Source organism: Carassius carassius, chromosome 9, assembly GCF_963082965.1.
Source record: "Carassius carassius chromosome 9, fCarCar2.1, whole genome shotgun sequence".
Classification (NCBI taxonomy): Eukaryota; Metazoa; Chordata; class Actinopteri; order Cypriniformes; family Cyprinidae; genus Carassius; species Carassius carassius.
In genome coordinates this window covers 5,634,445-5,654,839 of record NC_081763.1, presented here as the reverse complement: position 1 = coordinate 5,654,839, position 20,395 = coordinate 5,634,445, and the positions used below count along the sequence as shown (strand labels likewise).

Here is a 20,395-nt window from a genome sequence, read left to right as displayed (position 1 = left end):
AACCAGAAGGGGCTAGTGGAGGTAATGTTGAGCCATTTCTCCTGAGAGTTCTTCTAAGGATATTTCTGAGCACAAGGATATGTTCCAGAAATTCCTGGTGGATCAAAGAGAAAGAAAAATTCATCAGAACAAGAAAATGCACGACAAGAAACAAGATGGAAGTCCTTGCAAAATCACTTTCACTTACTGCAGGGAGAAGTAAGACAGCATACTTCACTGGGAAATCTGCCACTAGGGGAGAGTGAGGGTCTAGGCACTTCTTCCAAAGATTCTGATGGAGTTCAACATCCAACTGCGGGGGTCCATTGAAAGAGCCAAAGATGCAGCAGCTCAGTAAGATGGGTGACATTGAGCATTATCTGACTACCTTTGAGTGAATTGGTACTGTGTGCAAATGGCCTCAGGAGAATTTGGCCATTTGACTAGTTCCTTTAATCACTGGCAAGGCCCATGTTGCCTATGTGTCTATGGATATGGAGGAAGCGAATGACTATGGGCAGGTGATAGAGGCCATTTTAAAAAAAAATACTCTATCTATGCTGAGACCTATCGTCAGGGGTTTCGTTCCATGGAGGTGCTGATGGAAGAACCTCCTAAGTAATTGCACGTTCGTTTGAAGGATTTGTTCTACAAGGGGGTGAAACCTGCAGAAACTATCTTTTTGGAACAGAATTTGAGAATGTTGTGTCCCGAACTGCAAATCTGGCTTAAAGAGCATGATCCGTCCTCCACTGAGGAGGCCACCAGGCAGGTGAATGTCTTTGTGGCAGCTAGGCAAAGGCCTGGGACTTGGTGTATTGCTCAGTGGAAGACCGCAAGGGACAAGCTTTTTTCCCGCAAGACAACCTCACTGCAAGAAGGGAGTAAGAGTATTGGCGAGAGATTAATGAAACAAACAGAAACGTCTATATTAACCACAGTTGGGATTATTAAGTGTTTTAGTTTTGGCCAGATAGGCCATAATAATTGAATAAACCTGAATAAAAAGCTTACCAATGTCTGTTATGTTCCACGGTCATATTCGGTCACTGAAGTGTATTTAGGCGTTAATGAGCAATCCTACCTAATTAAAGTGGGTCTAGCACCAAAACTTCCATTTCCTGTGATCATTAGTCACAATTGTCCTGCGTTAATGGACTTATTGAAGCCAAGTAATACCTGTCATGTTGTTTTCACTCATGCAAAATCTAGACAGAGCCAGGAGGTGAATGAGACAAATACCTTGAAATGCCTTTCTTTTTATGACTGTGATATTCTAACTCATCCAGTGAAACCTGTGAAGTCTAAAGCAGAGAAGAGGTTAGACAAATTTCAGGGAACAGTGGTGCAAGTCATAGAGAAGGTTAAGAAAAACTCAATTTGGAATGGCAAATCCCTGCCGATATGTCTGAACTGCAGAAAACTGATTCTGAAATTGGTTCTATCTATTCTAGTATGACAGAAAATGCAAAGCAAGGCAAAGAGATGGCCTTCTTTAAAGGTTCTAATTTTTGTCCAGATAATTAAATTCTGTATTGTAAGACCCAAAATGGACAAAAAAGTGTACACAACATGATGTAGAAAATGGGGCATTCCGTCCCTTGGGCCAGTCATTTGGGCAGTCATAAAATGTATCATTGAATCAGTAAACACTTTTTCTGACTAGGGATGACCCCAGATATAGCTGAGTTTTGTAAGATGTGTCCAGAACACAAATGTACTGCCCCTCATGGTCCTCCAAAAGCTTCCTTGATGTCTTTGCCAGTAATAGAGGTACTTTTCCAACGACTAGGCATGGATAGATGGATAGGAGTAAAGCAGGTAGCAAATACATGCTGGTAATTTGTGACTATGCAAGTTGAGATCCAGAAGTCTTCTTGTTAAAGAAAATCAAGGCAAAATCTGTGGCTTTTTGTTTGAGGAGATACTGACTGACAGAGGAACCTATTTTACTTAAGTTAGGCAACAGGTTTAACAATTGCTGGATATAAGAGGTTTGAAGACCACACCTTACTATCCTGAAACCAATGGTCTTGTAGAAAGATTAAATTAAACCCCTGTTCAAATGCTCCGTAAATTTGTGAGTGACACAAGATCTGAATGGGTTCAGTGGTTACCCTATTTACTATTTGCATGTAAAGAAGCCACAGGCTTCTACTGGTTTCTCTCCCTTTTGGTTTATGTACAGTGTGGCCATGATGTGTGGTCCTCTGTCTCTGTTGAGAGCTCTTGGAACAAAGTTCACAGATGTTTAGTAAGGTGAATGTCAGTGATTATGTGTTGTAAATGAGGGAGAAATTTTAGAAAGTTATTAAGTTAGCAAAATAATGCTTACAAGAATCACAGAAAAGGCAGAAATGCTGGTATGACAGGAAAGCGAGGCAGTGGTCTTTTGAAGTAGGTCAGCAGGTTTTAATCATGCATCCAACAGAAGAGAACAAGATTTTGGGTAAATGTCAGGGTCAATTTAAGTTTACCAAGAAGTTAGGACCTGCAACTTACGAAATTGCAACTCCTGGTGGTTCACAGTCTAATAGAACTTTGCTTATCAATCTCTTGAAAGAATGGTTTCCATAGAAAGAGTCTGGAAGTGTGAATTTGACTCAGTTAGTGAAAGATGAAGAAGAGATAGAAGAACAGTAACTATCTGTTAGTCAGGATACCTTCTCAGTTAATCTTGAACACTTATCAGGGCAACAGGAAAAAACAAATTCAAGAGTTATGTGATCAAGAACTGTTTAAGAGAACCCCTGGTTGTACCCTTCTCATTCAGCATTGAATTGTGTTGAAACCTAATACTCAAGTGAAAATAATGAGTTATTGTATTCACTGAAAAGATTCACTGAGGTTAGGTTAATAAAGATGGGCATTTTGGAACCTTCTCAAAGTGAACGGTGTAACTCAGTTGTGTTAGTACTGTAAAAGGACGGAATTTTTGTATAGATTTTTGCTACTTAAATTCAGTATCCAAATTTGATATATCCCTGAAATGGGTTCTTGAATCTTTTAAATAGTATTATTCATGACAATATTTTATTGTTAAACTGGAACACTGGAGAACTCCAGTGGATTGACAAAATGAAAGTTACCAATGCTTGTGTAACTTGTTGGAGTTTGCCTATACAACCTTTCCATTTCATTGTAAGACATAGGCTGGTGTCAGAAAATGTGAACTGATTTTCTCTCTCAAGTACCCTGTGAGAGTGTGGGGGAGGGGGAAGATATAAAGATCTCATGTTACCCCTAATTCTTGTATACATCCTGTTTGTTTTGAAACTAAAACTCTTAAAATATGTTCAGTTCATTTGAATAAATGTTTGTTGTTTAAAAATCACTTTATTTTAAGGTGTACATTAGACAAAAGAAAAAAAGACACCAAAAGTTTCCTTTTTTATTTATTTTATTTATATTTTACCAACTTAATTTTGTTACTTTTTTGTCTCTGGGTTCATAGCTACAGCATGATTTAAGAGGAAGTGCGGCCTTATTATTTCATTTTTTTATGCAAACAGGAGGAATAATAGGAAGTATAGACATAGTTTACTTACCAGTATAAGCAGGGGGTCATTGTTTTTTTGTGTTTATTTTAATGTACAGTACAGATGACGCCAGACTGCGCCAGATGACCTGGCCTCCACAATCACCGGACCTGAACCCAATCGAGATGGTTTAGGGGTGAGCTGGACCGCAGACAGAAGGCAAAAGGGCCAACAAGTGCTAAGCATCTCTCGGGGAACTCCTTCAAGACTGTTGGAAGACCATTTCAGGTGACTACCTCTTGAAGCTCATCAAGAGAATGCCAAGAGTGTGCAAAGCAGTAATCAAAGCAAAAGGTGGCTACTTTGAAGAACCTAGAATATGACATATTTTCAGTTGTTTCACACTTTTTTGTTATGTATATAATTCCATATATAATTCCACATCTGTTAATTCATAGTTTTGATGCCTTCAGTGTGACTCTACAATTTTCATAGTCATGAAAATAAAGAAAACTCTTTGAATGAGAAGGTGTGTCCAAACTTTTGGTCTGTACTGTATGTATAAATGTATTGTTTTGTGTCAAACAACCGCAGTAAGAATATTTCATCAAGCACAGTGAGTAATGGCTTCTCCTGTCATTGTTACTTGCACCTCTTGCCACATGTACAGCTTATCTATCTCTGTCGCTGATGAGGGATTCACATGTGATAAATGCAGGGAAATAGTTAGGCTGACAGAGAAGATTTCAGAATTAGAGACACGCATCCAAACTTTAATTGAGGACAGTAAGAATGTTAGGGCTCTAGATACGGCTTTGGATGCGTCTAGCTCAGGGATTCCTGTACATTGTTCGGTTCCGGAAACGGAGCCCCTGCAGCAGGGCAACTGGGTGACGGTGAGGCAGCGTAGTCGTGGGTCAAAACACCGCTCTTCTGTTCCGATCAAAACATTAAACAGGTTCTCCCCACTCAGTGATGCACCCACTGAGAAACCTGATGAAAGTGCTCTAGTTATTGGTGATTCTATTGTACGGAACGTGAATATAGAGACACCAGCCACCATAGTCAAATGTTTACCGGGAGCCAGAGCGCCTGACATCTTGGCAAATTTAAAAGTGCTGGCTAATGCTAAACGTAAATACAGTAAGATTGTTATTCATGCCAGCGCTAATGATGTTCGACTTCGCCAGTCGGAGATCACTAAAAATAACATTAAAGAGGTGTGTGAACTTGCAAGCACGATGTCAGACACTGTAATATGCTCTGGTCCCCTCCCTGCTTACCGTGGTGATGAGATGCATAGCAGATTGTCATCACTCAATGGCTGGATGTCTAAGTGGTGCCCACAGAATAACATAGGTTTCATAGACAATTGGACGAGCTTTTGGGGCAGACCTGACCTGTTTAAAAGAGATGGTCTTCATCCCTCCTGGGGTGGCGCCACTCTTCTCTCTAGAAATATGGCAAATAGTCTTAGTGTTTATACTTGACTAACTGGGGCCCAGGTCAGGAAGCAGACAGACTGGCTAAACCGACCGTCTGCTAGCTGCCTCACGTCACAGAGGTCAGTTAATTCTCAGCACATAGAGACTTTTTCACCTAGATATCACACTATAGAGACTGTGTCTGTTCCCCGAACTAGAAAAAACTAAAAACGTCCAAACCAAGTTAAGATGAACAATTTAATTGAGGTTCAACAAATAAAAAACAGAAGCAATATGGATAAACAAATGATAAAGCTTGGCTTATTGAATATCAGATCCCTTTCTACGAAAACACTTTTTGTAAATAATATGATCACTGATCATAATATAGATGTACTCTCTTTGACAGAAACCTGGCTAAAACCTGATGATTACATTATTTTAAATGAGTCCACCCCCCAAGATTACTGTTATAAACATGAGCCACGTCTAAAAGGCAAAGGTGGAGGTGTTGCTTCAATTTATAACAACGTTTTCAGGATTTCTCAGAGGGCAGGCTACAAGTATAACTCGTTTGAAGTAATGGTACTTCATATAACATTATCCAAAGAAACAAATGTTAATGATAAATCCCCTGTTATGTTTGTACTGGCTACTGTATACAGGCCACCAGGGCACCATACAGACTTTATTAAAGAGTTTGGTGATTTTACATCTGAGTTAGTTCTGGCTGCAGATAAAGTCTTAATAGTTGGTGATTTTAATATCCATGTTGATAATGAAAACGATGCATTGGGATCAGCATTTATAGACATTCTGAACTCTATTGGTGTTAGACAACACGTTTCAGGACCTACTCATTGTCGAAATCATACTCTAGATTTAATACTGTCACATGGAATTGATGTTGATAGTGTTGAAATTATTCAGCCAAGTGATGATATCTCAGATCATTATTTAGTTCTGTGCAAACTTCATATAGCCAAAATTGTAAATTTTCAAGTATGGAAGAACCATCACTTCTAACACAAAAGACTGCTTTTTAAGTTATCTTCCTGATGTAACCAAATTCCTTAGCATATCCAAAACCTCAGAACAACTTGATGATGTAACAGAAACTATGGACTCTCTCTTTTCTAGCACTTTAAATAAAGTTGCTCCTTTACGCTTAAGGAAGGTTAAGGAAAACAGTTTGACACCATGGTATAATGAGCATACTCGCACCCTAAAGAGAGCAGCCCGAAAAATGGAGCGCAGCTAGAGGTAAACAAAACTAGAGGTATTTCGTATTGCTTGGCGGGAAAGTAACATATCCTACAGAAAAGCATTAAAAACTGCTAGATCCGATTACTTTTGTTCTCTTTTAGAAGAAAACAAACATAACCCCAGGTATTTATTCAATACAGTGGCTAAATTAACGAAAAATAAAGCCTCAACAAGTATTGACATTTCCCAACACCACAGCAGTAATGACTTTATGAACTACTTTACTTCTAAAATTGATACTATAAGAGATAAAATTGCAACCATTCAGCCGTCAGCTACAGTATCACATCAGACAGTGCACTATAGACCCCCTGATGAACAGTTCCACTCATTCTCTACTATAGGAGAGGAAGAACTGTATAAACTTGTTAAATCATCTAAACCAACAACATGTATGTTAGACCCTATACCATCTAAGCTCCTAAAAGAGGTGCTTCCAGAAGTCATAGATCCTCTTCTGACTATTATTAATTCCTCATTGTCATTAGGATATGTCCCCAAAACCTTCAAACTGGCTGTTATTAAGCCTCTCATCAAAAAACCACAACCACAACCACAACAAAAAACAAGACCGTATCATAGTACTGAGACTGCTCTCCTTAGAGTTACAAATGATCTGCTCTTATCATCTGATCATGGGTGTATCTCTCTATTAGTTTTATTGGATCTTAGTGCTGCATTTTGACACAATTGACCACAACATTCTTTTGCATAGACTTGAACACTTTGTTGGCATCAGTGGAAGTGCATTAGCATGGTTTAAATCGTACTTATATGACCACCATCAGTTCGTAGCAGTGAATGAAGATGTATCCTATCGATCACAAGTGCAGTATGGAGTACCTCAAGGCTCAGTACTAGGGCCGCTACTCTTCACGCTTTACATGTTACCCTTGGGAGATATCATCAGGAAACATGGTGTTAGCTTTCACTGTTATGCTGATGATACTCAGCTCTATATTTCTTTGCAGCCCGGTGAAACACACCAATTTGAAAAACTAATGGATTGCATAGTCGATATAAAAAACTGGATGACGAGTAATTTCTTACTGCTAAATTCTGAAAAAACAGAGGTGTTAATTATAGGACCTAAAAACTCCGCTTGTAATAACCAAGAACACTGTCTAAGACTTGATGGTTGCTCTGTCAATTCTTCGTCATCAGTTAGGAACCTAGGTGTGCTATTTGATCGCAATCTTTCCTTAGAAAGCCATGTTTCTAGCATTTATAAAATTGCATTTTTCCATCTCAAAAATATATCTAAATTACGGCCTATGCTCTCAATGTCAAATGCAGAAATGTTAATCCATGCATTTATGACCTCAAGGTTAGATTATTGTAATGCTTTATTGGGTGGTTGTTCTGCACGCTTAGTAAACAAACTACAGCTAGTTCCAAAATGCAGCAGCAAGAGTTCTTACTAGAACCAGGAAGTATGACCATATTAGCCCGGTCCTGTCACCACTGCACTGGCTCCCTATCAAGCATCGTATAGATTTTAAAATATTGCTTACTACTTATAAAGCCCTGAATGGTTTAGCACCTCAGTATTTGAATGAGCTCCTTTTACATTATAATCCTCTACGTCCGCTACGTTCTCAAAACTCAAGGCAATTTGATAATACCTAGAATATCAAAATCAACTGCGGGCGGCAGATCCTTTTCCTATTTGGCGCCTAAACTCTGGAATAACCTACCTAACATTGTTCGGGAGGCAGACACACTCTTGCAGTTTAAATCTAGATTAAAGACCCATCTCTTTAACCTGGCATACACATAACATACTAATATGCTTTTATTATCCAAATCCGTTAAAGGATTTTTAGGCTGCCGTTAATTAGGTAAACCGGAACCGGAAACACCTCCCATAACACCCTATGTACTTGCTACATCATTAGAAGAATGGCATCTACGCTAATATTAGTCTGTTTCTCTCTTATACCGAGGTCACCGTAGCCACCAGATCCAGTCTGTATCCAGATCAGAGTGTCACTGCGGTCACCCGGATCCAGTACGTATCCAGACCAGATGGTGGATCAGCACCTAGAAAGGACCTCTACATCCCTGAAAGACAGCGGAGACCAGGACAACTAGAGCCCCAGATACAGATCCCCCTGTAAAGACCTTGTCTCAGAGGACCACCAGGACAAGACCACAGGAAACAGATGATTCTTCTGCACAATCTGACTTTGCTGCAGCCTGGAATTGAACTACTGGTTTTGTCTGGTCAGAGGAGAACTGGTCCCCCAACTGAGCCTGGTTTCTCCCAAGGTTTTTTTCTCCATTCTGTCACTGATGGAGTTTTGGTTCTTTGCTGCTGTCGCCTCTGTCTTGCTTAGTTGTGGTCACTTCATCTACAGTGATATCGTTGACTTGATTGCAAATGAAAGCACAGACACTATTTAAACTGAACAGAGATGACATCACTGAATTTAATGATGAATTGCCTTTAACTTTTATTTTGCATTATTGACACACTGTTTTCCTAATGAATGTTGTTCAGTTGCTTTGACGCAATGTATTTTGTTTAAAGCGCTCTATAAATAAAGGTGACTTGACTTGACTTGAAATTAAGTGCTGTTTTATGTGTTTTCTTAGTATAGGAAATGACATATAGAATAAGTGTTTATTGTTCAGTATGTTTGACATTTAAAATAATTTGTTTTAAAAAGAGTTTTTGTGGTTACTATTGTGCTGAAGAGTAGAGCTTGTGGTTAGCCTGTGAGTGACTCAATAAAATAAACTTTAATGTTTGAGGCTCCTTATAAACCTTAACATTTTAGCATGTGGACCTGAGAGATTACAAAGCTGTTGAAAATGTCCATAGAATACAATTTCACCATCATCACCATCAGTGTGTGATATTAAGGAAACATTATCCTCCTCACTGCGGCAGAGCTCAGAACTCCCTGATGGACTAATCCGCACCATTTGCAACTTAAGAAAAACACAATGGATAAAAACTTTTTGTCATTCGTCATTTCATCATTTTCATGTTAACAGCCACTTAAGCCCTGTTCACACCAATGATGATGACTATAAAGATAATGATATAGTTCTAAAAATCGTTCTCAATAGAATGACCACAGAGTCCACACCACAGCTATAATAATAAAAGGCACAGAGAAACAATATCGTTAGAATCAATTTCCGAAAAAAAAAAAAATTTCCAGCTGATAAATGATAAAAATATTGACAGCCAACAAGAATCAATCCTGCCATAATGAGTTTGAGAATTTTAAGTGGCAGACAACCATGTGCTTGGAATAAACAGACAATATTTTCCGCTGGTGTGGACAGAATATAGTTATCTTTATAATTATCGTTCTTGGTGTGAACGGACCATTAGGCAGCTGACTTTTGGCCTCACTGTCTTATCAGGCAATGTTTGCATCTAGCATTTGCACAAGAAGGGATTTTCCAAAACTAATTTATGAAAGGCTTCTGAGGCAGCATAAAGGTTAGATGAACTACCAGAATATGAAATTACTACAATTACAACACAACGAATTACTAGCTAAAAACAGTAACAGTTTTTATTTTTTTGTAAAATTGTCACAGAACTGAACACATAGGATTGTGGGATATCATAGGCAGCAAAGAATGCATCAATACACTGATCACATGAAGGTACCTCAGTAGACAGGATATGGCACAATCGTAGGATTAGGACAAGTCTTGTTGCCCTCTGCTGCCTGGAGGTGCAAGGTTTTCCAGCTTTTGGATGCAGCCCTAAATTCTGCAGGACTTTGAGCTTCCAGCAGCAGGATTGGACACCTCTCAACTAAGAGCTTCTGATCCATTAATAAGGGTCATACTCCTGTTTAGCACTTTCCTCTGTACCAACAGGCCAGATAAAATCCAGTGTGTACACCAGTGTTGGAGGTAATAACGTGAGATACATAATCATATTATTATTATTCTTTTTTAAAGTAACTAGTAAAATAATGCATAACTTTTACTTTTACTAGTTACTTTTTCAAATAAGTAATGCAAGTTAAGCCTGGAATACACTACACAATTTTTGACCCAATTCCCTGCTGATTTACAGTCTGGAGAACCAGACACTAGTTGCTGAAAGATTTGAGTTGATGTGTTCCATACAATATCACATATTGTGTATGATGGTGGCAGATTTTTTATCTTCAGACTATGATTCCATCCAATCAGAGAATATCCAACATGTTTGATATTTTTAGACGATTTTGGAACACATTGTTTTAATTTGTCACATGACCCCAAGCAGCAAGGTGCATGTTTCTGCATTAGTTTGTTGTGATCGGAACTTGAAAGTCCGGTAGTGTGTGATACTCAATCATGTGGTGTATAGCCAGTTCTGTTATAACCATAGGTGGAGTTAAAGTTGAGGGTTAGTTCGCCAAAAATAAAAATTATTTATTATTATATTATAATAATTTATTATTATAAATTACTCACCCTATAAGACATTCAATCTTTTTTAGAACATAAGTGAAGATATTTTTTATGAAATTGGAGAGCTTTATGTCCTTCTACAGTCAACCATGCAACTTGCACATTGAAGGTCCAGAATGTTAGAAAAGATAACATTAAGTAATCCATGTTATCAAGTACATTAAAAAAAAACATAATTTACCACTTTGTTTAAAAAAATAATATTATCCAAACAAATAAGTCATGTTACTCTAGGGAACTCGTGCGTTGTGTTGACGTGAGTCTTCTATCACATAAACACAACACAAATGTATTGTAATGCATTTGCAATGCAGATCAATATTTTCATGTATAAAATTGAAAATAAATAGATAAATTGGACATACATTCATTCATGTCAGACAACTTGACAAATTTGTTGTCAATACCATTTAAATTCTAATAGAATATAATGATCTGTATGTACTTAGGAGATTACAGTTTTTGCATATTTATTATATAGGGCTTTATTAAACTTCATGAAAATATAATGAATTCACATGATTTTTTTTTTTTTTTTTTTTACTACAAGTCCATTTTTTAATGAACATTTTTTACAGTATTTAAACAGAGATCTTAAAGGACTTGATATCCTGTGGCTCCCTCATGTGGACAACATTAGTATTATTGCATTCATCTCTAAATTGCATTAACATAAATGGCTTATTTATTTATTTATTTTTTAATGATTAAACATTTAATGATTACTTTACTAGCAATACACCAACATAAAACTCAAATTCACTGTTTCGTGGGATTTTATTTCATGCTTTAACAGCAAACATTTTTTTTTTTAACTTCAGTTACATTTTTTAGCTAAGCAGTAATGATACATGTCACTGTACATCACAAAGATGTCATTATGTCATTTTTTTAAATGGTTAACAATTGCATTCAGACCTGCTGCCTGCATTAACAGTGTGATTGGGGTGCACAGCCAACACTGGTTTGGGTGAACTATCCCTTTAAGTGAGGTAACTTAATATACTGGAGGTATATATGCCAAAAATATCTTCATTCTTCAATCAGCTTCTTTGTGTAAGCTTCTGCTTGATGGAAGTGGTTGACACATTTCTCTAGAAGTATATCTGAAGGAATTAATATGGCTGAAATACAACAGAGGCATTAGAAGTGATTCTGATCCAACCTAAACACACCTCCTTACTTTGTTCCTGAAGTTTCTTGTGCTTTTTTGTATTTACATGTCACCTTCATCAGATTTGTAATCCAGATGTATGTCCTTTCTGTTTTCAACTTTTTACCTCAAGCTGCCTGTCTGTTAGGCTTTTATTCTAAGAGAAGTTTTTGAAAGGGGTGCTCAATTATAGGTTTGTATATAGGTGCTCATTTGTTTAAAGAAATTAAAGTGAATTTTCCATCATAATACGTCTACTCACTCCATCACCAAAAAACAAATCAAAACAAAACATGTATTTGTCATTAATCTCAAATTAAAACAATTAAGATTAAATTACTTTAAACTTAAGTCTGGTGTATCCCGCAATACTATGTTATTAGTTCTGATAGTTTAGAGAATACTGAGAAGTATGAGCAGGTTATATGTCCTTCAAACTCAAATTGAGTGAAGTAATTAAGTAAATGTTAATTGTGGCTAGAAAATGGAACATCATTAGTTTCTTTAAAGGCTGCACTGTTTCATCAATGCAAGTAGGTTATTGTTTGTTTGTCTTAGTGAAAATAATATAATAATAATAATAATAAATAGTTAATAAGGGTTAACACACACAGTGTTTTCAGCTGACAGTTCTTCATTTTTACTTCACCGGATAGTAACTACACTGTTTAATGGCCTATGTAGATGGCAGTGTTTTGGTATTTTTGAGTATTTGTGGTATTTTAATGATCAGATGGGGGCAGTGCAGCCCGCAAAACCTTTAACAGCAGACTGACACTGTCATGCTTTACTTTTATTTAGCAATATGCATTGCATAATTGAAAATAAATAAGCCCCCGAAACGCACAGATTAAATCATGTAAACAAAACAGCTTGATTGATTATTGATAGTGTAATATTTACCACAGGAAGACCTAAAATGAATTTTAACTACATTTTAGTGTATTTGACAAGAATCATATGGTACACATATAGTGCATTCATGAATGAGACTGTCCACCCAAAACTATCATTCTTCTGTTCAGTCTTTGATCACATCAAGCAAACAGGAATTCCACTCTGACTCCATTTGACCTGTTCTTCTTCTTATGAATGACTCTTAATTAACACATCCAGACAAACTGCTGACAAGGGAAAAAACGGCCTCCTGTGACGGGACACATGCTTTGAATTACTGCTGTATTACAAGCCCTTTCTGTAGCAATGCTAATAAATGTCACTGGCAGAGGAAATGATATCAAACAACACTTTCATTTGTTTACTCGGGCATTAAAAGTCACAATCATGTCAGGGATCCTTTTATATCTTATTGCCATTATGTTGATATACAGTAAAATTAATCACACAACAAGGTATCGATATAGGCTTACATATATTCAATCCTTACAGAGACTCTAGTTAGAAGCCATAGACACACACATTTCTATAAAAACAGACAGACACTGATTGTGTGGGAGAGAACTCTATTGAACAAACAAGTTCTTCCTTTGACCAGGATACATATAAATGTGCATAACGCAGCTGTTTCATTTATAGCAGTCCTGGACCTTTCAGATAAGGCCATTTTTCAGGTTGCCATCCATTAGCACAATAGACTTGCATCCATTAGGCTGCCAAACTCTCAGCATGCCTCATTTAAAGGGCCATTGTGCACTTTACTTCTGCTAGAGATCAGACTCAAGCACGTTGATGTACAAACCCGATTTCAAAAAATGTTGGGACACTGTACAAAATGCAATGATGTGTAACTTTCAAATTTCAATATTTTATTCAGAATACAACATAGATGTCATGTCAAATGTTTAAACTGAGAAAATGTATAATTTTAAGGGAAAAATAAGTAGATTTTAAATTTCAAGGCATCAAAACATGTCAAAAAAGTTGGCACAAGGCCATGTTTAGCACTGTGTGGCATCTTCTCTTCTTTTTATAACAGTCTGCAAACGTCTGGGGACTGAGGAGACAAGTTGCTCAAGTTTAGGAATAGGAATGTTGTCCCATTCTTGTCTAATACAGGCTTCTAGTTGCTCAGCTGTCTTAGGTCTTCTTTGTCGCATCTTCCTCTTTATGATGAGCCAAATGTTTTCTGTGGGTGAAAGATCTGGACTGCAGGCTGGCCATTTCAGTACCCGGATCCTTCTTCTACGCAGCCATGATGTTGTAATTGATGCAGTATGTCTGGCATTGTCATGTTGGAAAATGCAAGGTCTTGCCTGAAAGAGACGACGTCTGGATGGGAGCATATGTTGTTCTAGAACTTGGATATACCTTTCAGCATTGATGGTGCCTTTCCACATGTGCTAGCTGCCCATGCCACACGCACTCATGCAACCCCATACCATCAGAGATACAGGCTTCTGAACTGAGCGCTGATAACAACTTGGGTTGTCCTTGTCCTCTTTAGTCCGGATGACATGGCGTCCCAGTTTTCCAAAAAGAACTTCACATTTTGATTAATCTGACCACAGAACAGTTTTCCACTTTGCCACAGTCCATTTTAAATGAGCCTTGGCCCAGAGGAAAAACATATCAAACTGCAAAGTAGAAATAATAAATGAATGATTTTTATGACAGAACTTCTTTTGTTGAAAAGTTAAAATCTGTTAGTTTTGTTCAAATCAACTCTTGAGACGTACAAATGCCAAAAATAAAAAAATGGTCAAAGTTAAATGAGTTCATAAGAGAAAAGGTAGAAAGGGATAAAGAGATGTAGGAGGCAGACAGAGAGAAACAATACTTTCTTCATGACCCCCTCCTCAAGGTCTCTTCTGGAGTCGGATGTCCAAGATCCTTCCCACAATCCAACGAGGCACTATAAATTCCACTCGGCCGCACCGGATGTGTTTCTCTCTGACCACTTTTACTGCGTTCCCACACACAGAGGTGGTAAAAAGACGATTGTTTATACACTTGATGATAAATACGGCAGGCTAGTCACAACGTGGGCAATTTTATCCACCGTGGAGATGGAAACCAGGATCAGAGCTTTTATGGGCACCCAAAGGAAATAGCTGACAAATGCATGACCAGTGTTCCTGAACAAGTGCTATGAAGTCAAATTAATGTGTGCGAGTGAAGTGGGCTGAATAAGGAAGGATAAACATTAAAAAGGTGTCACACACAAGTAAACATCCAGGAAAGAAGGATTCTTTATTGTGTTTGTTCTGTATTATGATTGTTACTGTTAGGTCTACATCTCTTTACAGACTCTTAAAGGGATAGTTCACCCAAAAATAATTATTCTGTTATCCTTTACACTGATCAACTTTTCCTCCACTATAGCTATTATATTTTTTAACATGGTTGAGCTCAGTGAAACCCAGTGGCATTGGCATGCCTATGTTTAGTCAGATCAATTTTAGTCTGCTCCTCACACAAAGCTATATTATTGCACATTTATGGTGCTTTTTTCCATTTCGATTTTACATTTATTGTATGAAAAAGAAAATATTTATGCTAAATTGAGCTTGACGGGAAAAAAACGTTAACACTTTACTTAAAGCCTTATGTATAACACATTATAAAAGTATGCATAGTGTGCTTCGTACTGCATTAAATCATTTCATAAGTAATTATAACCAAACTTAAAATGCATTATAATATTTGAAGGTTTGTTCGTCAGGTGCATTATACTTTCTAAAGGTGTAACAATGAATAGATTTATGAGTATTATAACTTAGTTACAATTTTTCATAGGCATAATTAATGCATTCAAACTTCTTTTATGATGCTTTATGTATAAAGGTGTTAGGTTAAAGTGTGACCATAAAATCGAATGGGTTTGGTTGTATGAGGATGCTGACTGAATTGTCACTTTTGAGGGAACTATTCTTTATATACTGTGGTCCTTTTTTTAAAAATCATGTCATTTAACTCTGAGAATAATGTGGATTTCAGGTATTCAGGTAAATGTACAGCTCCATTCAGTTAGCGATGGAGAGGAATGTTAGGAGAGCTCTTTTTGTCATTATAGTGTAGTGTTCATTTATTTGTTCCTGAAAGCGCCATGGCTGATTCTGCTCTCATGTCTCTCTTTATTGCTGTCTGTCTGTTGGAGGTTTACAAACGTGTTTGGCAGGCTTTCCTCCTGGCAGCTGGGCACAATGGTTTGGCGTGTGTCTCAACCAGAATATGCTTCATTCTCCCAGAGCCAGTGTAATTCTAATTTATGTGCTCTAGGGATCCGTCACCTTTCCAATAACAGCCATTTAACAGATGATTCCAGCTGTCTTTGATGGCATTCAAGTAGGGGCCCAGTCAGGGGACCAAATCCAACAACAATTTGGTTGCTTTTTCCATTTCACGTAAACATTGTGTAACTGGACATCTGCAAGCTTAGATTAAAAAAAGCCGCATGAAAGGTCAAAGGTTAATAAGGGCACTTTTAATCCCTGTGCCTTCCTGTTTGTGCAGCTGTGCACGGAAAGAGAAGATGGAGAGAATGAGAGACAGAGGCAGCGAGAGGACATGAGCGTTGTGAAGGTGCAAACAGAAAGGGCGAGCCGTGACCCCTGAGAAAGAATAACATGCTCGGCTCAGGGGGAGGAGCAGATAACCTTCGTTAAGCCCTTTGAGATGCAGTTCACTCTGAAAGACATTATCCACCTTTCATCACATTCCCTTTACACTGAGATTCTGTTGAGGTTTGCCATTCAACCATCTTCAGTGCTGTATACATTACAAACAGAATTTATTAGACAACTGAAATCATTTTGAATTCTCGTTTCATGGGGAATTACATCATTAATCTTTTAAGATAAAAGATATGGTAACAATGTGGTTTTTGTTTTTTTTGATAGTCCACTTTAGACATTGTGCCGACTATAAGTAACTTTGCAAATACATGTCAACTAGCAGTCATTAGAGTATTAGTAGACTTTATTTTTGATGCTCCCCAAAAGTCTACTAAATATAAGCAACTTTTTCAACATATAACTTGACATGTAGTTGCAATGTGTAAAGTGGACTATTAAAAAAAAACCAAAGAGCTTTATGTAGTATAGAAACATACAGTAGTGCTGCAGTGTTTTCCTTAGTTACTGACCAAACTAATGTAATCCAAGAGTAGATATCTTTGTTTGGAAAAAGTACTGTATGTGAGGACTGGATTATAAATTCATTTAAGATGACAACTGGAATTTTTATTTATTTATTTATTTTTTTTTATACATCACTATCATAAAATGCATTAAACATTAACATCAAGCCAGGGTTTCCCAAACTGGGTTTAATATAATATCTGCAGTGGGGATGTTGAATGATAAAAAGCTTATAATTAATTAAATCATAAATCTGTGAAATAAAACTAATTTAAACACTATTATGAAATATAACTATTTTATGTGCTTATCCTCATGTTACTGTGACACTGTGAAATATTAACTTCCTTAGAGATATTTCAAGTAAACATTTTATTTTAAGGGGTAGACAAAAGCATTTGGGAAGCCCCTTATTTTATATGTATAAACATTAAAAGCATGGAAACAACAATGACATTACAGACATTTTCAGACTTTGTCAAACTTCCAGAATCAACAAGGTCACTGATAATGACGAAGACTTAGTGTAAGACTTAGTACTTGCTCTGTTATGCATTTCATACATGGTCTAATTGCTTGAGAGGTGCTTTCCCCCAAATTCACAAATTCAAATTTGTCAAAAAGATATTTTGAAAAATGTCAAATTTTTTTCAGTGTCAGTGATGTTTAATATTGTTTGGACCCCAATCTTTGTGTTCCACAGAAGAAAGAGTCATACAGGTTGTAACAAAAACAAAAAAAACAAACAAAAAAGATTAGATGACCAATTTTTTCATTTATTTTTGTCTTTTTTCTTTTATTTATTTGTGTGTGTGCAAACTATTCCTCTAATGCTATAGTTCACCCAAAAACTAAAGAAGCAGAAGAAAATAAGAAAAAATAATAATAATTCAGGTTGAGGGTGAATAGATGATGACAGAATTTTCATTTTCTGTGTGAACGATCTCTTTGATGTAAATGTGACGAGGTGCAGTTGTAGCTGTGGTCAGTTGGTGGCAGTGCGTGTGAGAAACGCGAGGGGCATTACGCTCTCCCTCATCTCTGGCCCAGAGAAGCGTACAGGTGGTACAGGTTTATTTGCCTGACAACTCGCTTGTTATTTTCTAGCTCCTGTGCTGTGAAGTTCTGTTAATTATATTAGTTAAGTATATTGTTTCCACCAGTAAAAATGTCAGCCTGAATGCACTGAATGCAAGTCGCTTTGGATAAAAGCGTCTGCTAAATGCATAAATGTAAATGTATAAATTGTCTGATATATCTGAATAAAAATAGTGTTTTAATAATGTAGGTGTATTCATTTTTTAGTAATTGAGGACATTGCTACTCCTTGCCAGATGCAGGAAATAAAAGCATATTTTTTTAATTAGTAACTACAAAATGGGCTGTTTCTAAGAAATATACAGTACTAAATCCGGGACATAAGAAGGAACTAGAAACATGCATTCATTTTCTAACAAGTGAATCTTTCATCACACTTGCATAATTTTAAGAAATAAAACTGTATTGTACTATAAGCATGTTATATTCCTTTTCATTTCAGGATTCCCAAATGAGCTAAATCAAGTGGAATAATCCTGTAAAGCTTACTGTATCAAATTTGATATACAAATGTTACAAATTGATAAGCGAAAGCCTTTTATCTTTATGATTAAAACTTTACATTATTAAAAATTATTACCTGTGCTACTTACCTGCATCGGTCATTCCTCATCATCCTGTTGTGTTCTCACCGCTGTGGACACTTAACACCTTACCATTATTCACCTGTTTCTCAGCTTACTCTGCATTGCTCATCCGTTTGTCTCATTGTCAATGAACACCTTATCTGGAAGCTCCTGTCTTGTGTCTCTCTGTCTTGCTGACAGACGGTCCACAATATGGATTTATCAGCAATAGCACTGTCAGAGACTGAGGTTGTGAGTGTTACTCTGGATCTGTTGAAGACAAGTGGTTTGGACGTGTTTAGTGATTTTGGCAGACGGTGCTCTGGGTTTGGCAACAGCTGACCCTATTTTACACTTCACACTGAGCAGCAGTTTTATGGAAACACAGCGCTCTCCTTTTCACCCCTCCAAACCCAACACACACCGCAGGGACATCGCTCATTCTGTGGTTTGTGTGTGAGGCTGCAGATGCAGGGAACTTCCTGTGTGTGTGTGTGTGTGTGTGTGTGTGTGTGTGTGAGTGTCTGAGTCCTCACCCAACTCTCTCACTCATTAGAGCTCTGAAAGAGCCACCTGTGTCTCAGTTGGGCAGTAACCCCATCTGCCGCCCCACTATAGACAGAGATAGACAGAGACTGAGAAAGATAATGTGATAGTGACAGATCATTTATCACAGACAGAGGAGAGGGATGGGTGTCCCAAAACTTTTCCATTAATGGACAATAATTGCACCCTGGGGTGTTCAGGCGCTTCTTTTTTCTTTATGAGGATATACTGTTTGTAACCATATTAAAGTTTGTTTTTAGAAATTCAAACACTTCTATGTACCATTGTTTTTTTTTAATCATTTAATCATCAGTATTAACAATGTTGTCATTTATTTATGCAATATAAAATTAGAAAAATGTAATATTCATTAAAGAGCGTACATAAAATATGCAGATTGATGTATGCAAACAACAACAAAAACATACATTTTGCATTTCTGCAAAATCCTTTTGTCTTTAATCCTCTTGAGTTGATGAAAACTACTTTGATAATGCGTCTATTACAGCCAGTCACAAATCACATTTGGCATAATTACAAGCAAAAACCACACTGAATGTCATCCATATATGCAAAATACTTTGTCAAATACAGTTGTTGATACATGAAACATGTTAAAATTAAAATAATTACAGTCTTTTTGTTTGTGTAGATTATACGGCTCTACTCCCACAGAAAATGTTGAAGTAATAGTTGTTTCAAGTGTTGGAGTTGTTGGAAGTATTTGCCTCGGCTGTTCCCCGTCAAAATGCACTTCAATCTAGTTCCACATTCAACAGGATTCAGTTATTTGACAGCTATGGGTCACTGCAGTCACTGCACTAAATAAATAAAGGTGAATTGGGTCAAAGCTGTAACTGTTATTGTGGAATATAACAACGCTTAGTTGACCACTCAGCATCCGTTGCCTCAATTTTTTAAATGTCTGGACCCTGGTTAATTCCTGATGCTGGATGGAAGAAGTACCAGCAATAGGGTGAATTGGACTAAAACCAACATGAACATTTAAGAGAGAGAGAGAGAGATAAGGAAAGAGGGGAGGAGAAACAAGCGGAAGGATTGGTGAAGCATCTCACAATGAGCTATTGAGCAGATCTAAGTGCTCTCATTACGCAGATGTGGTGGGTGTATCTGAGCTGTGCGGCACAATCGCTCGCAGTGATTCTGTGCCAACTGAAGATATGGAATTCATAGCGATAGAAGGAATAATGGCTTGGACGAATTCCAGAACCCCTCCAGTGTGATTAAGCCTCTGCGTGCATGTTAGAAGGTCCTTGTGCAGTGACATTTAGCTGCTGTTACCATGACAGCTATGACATCATCAGTCACCATACATAAGAGGGTATGCTGTGGAATGATAGACCAGATCTGTGCTTTTTTTTAAATTACTTGTGGAATGCAGACAGCCATT

At 37.3% G+C, this 20,395-nt stretch overlaps 1 long non-coding RNA gene across 1 annotated transcript; it reads right to left on the bottom strand.

The window, feature by feature from the left end:
• Positions 1 to 226: 226 nt before the first annotated feature.
• LOC132148490 (uncharacterized) lies at positions 227 to 10,007 on the bottom strand. The gene is made up of 3 exons (XR_009434917.1): positions 9,773 to 10,007; positions 2,106 to 2,187; positions 227 to 1,283 (listed from the first exon to the last, which is right to left on the bottom strand). It is a non-coding gene; the product is annotated as an uncharacterized LOC132148490 (long non-coding RNA).
• Positions 10,008 to 20,395: the final 10,388 nt, after the last annotated feature.